Source organism: Octopus bimaculoides, chromosome 2 (assembly GCF_001194135.2).
Source record: "Octopus bimaculoides isolate UCB-OBI-ISO-001 chromosome 2, ASM119413v2, whole genome shotgun sequence".
Classification (NCBI taxonomy): Eukaryota; Metazoa; Mollusca; class Cephalopoda; order Octopoda; family Octopodidae; genus Octopus; species Octopus bimaculoides.
In genome coordinates, this window is record NC_068982.1 from 121,941,069 (window position 1) to 121,942,178 (window position 1,110).

The following is a 1,110-nucleotide window of genomic DNA, read 5'->3' on the forward strand; positions in this document are numbered from 1 at the left end:
ACTGCTGCTACAATTATATCATTGCCGCCATTACCACCACCACCACCACCACAATTAATGTTTAATACTCCAGCTCTACCACTATTATTACTAACATCACCTCACTACACCTATTACTAGCATCACTATTACGACTGTTATTACGATCCAAGAAGTGATTGTATATAACCACTCAATTTGCTAGGAATAGCAGCCAAATCTCATCCTGTGATTTAAAAATAAGTGTAATGTAGTCGTGGATTCTTTCCACACACACAGGAAAAAGACAGGGTGTCATGGCTGGAATGCCTTCATATATATATATATACTCGTTTAGATCTGACCTGGGACGAAGTAACAACTACACCACTGTTGCTATTTATTAACCACCACCCACATCCACCGCCAGTATAACGTCATTATTACCACCAATTATATTTACCAGCCTCAACATCACCATAATGTACTGAAAAATCTTGTCAGAAGAATAATCGATCAACCGTTTTTCTCTTGTGAGGAAAGTTAGCTGTTGATCGAAAACATCAGTTCACTTATGAATGGTAGTGATGGTGTTAGTCAACCCACAACCATCTTCCCAACCAACCAACCACCAGCATTATGCTCATATATATGTGTGTGTGTGTGTGTGTGATTAATGGCGACAGAAGCAGTATTAATGCCAAAAGGTAATACTTATTACTTAAAAGTGCATGTTCTATCAATCTTTTTAAGTGGTGGTGCTAACGCACGAAACTCTACTTAGTTGCTTCTGCTAAATATTGGTTTCATGTCTTGGAACGAAGCCAGTAATTTCACGAGAGAGGGCAAGTCGATTACATCGACCCAGTGCTCAACTGGTACTTATTTTATCGACCACCGAAAGGATGACAGGCTAAGTCGATCTCGGCAGAATTTGAACTCGGATCATAAAGACGGATGAAATGCAGCTAAGCATTTAGCTGCTCGCCACCTACTTATATATGTGTGTGTGTGTGTGTGATTTCTTGCTAACCAAGACGCTACTTTTGATGGTCTCTTTTAGTTTCTCTATTTACGACTCTAATTGAAATTTTTTAAAAAATTTTATATATAAATTTTGTATTTTATACTGTTCCCATCCATCCTACCATA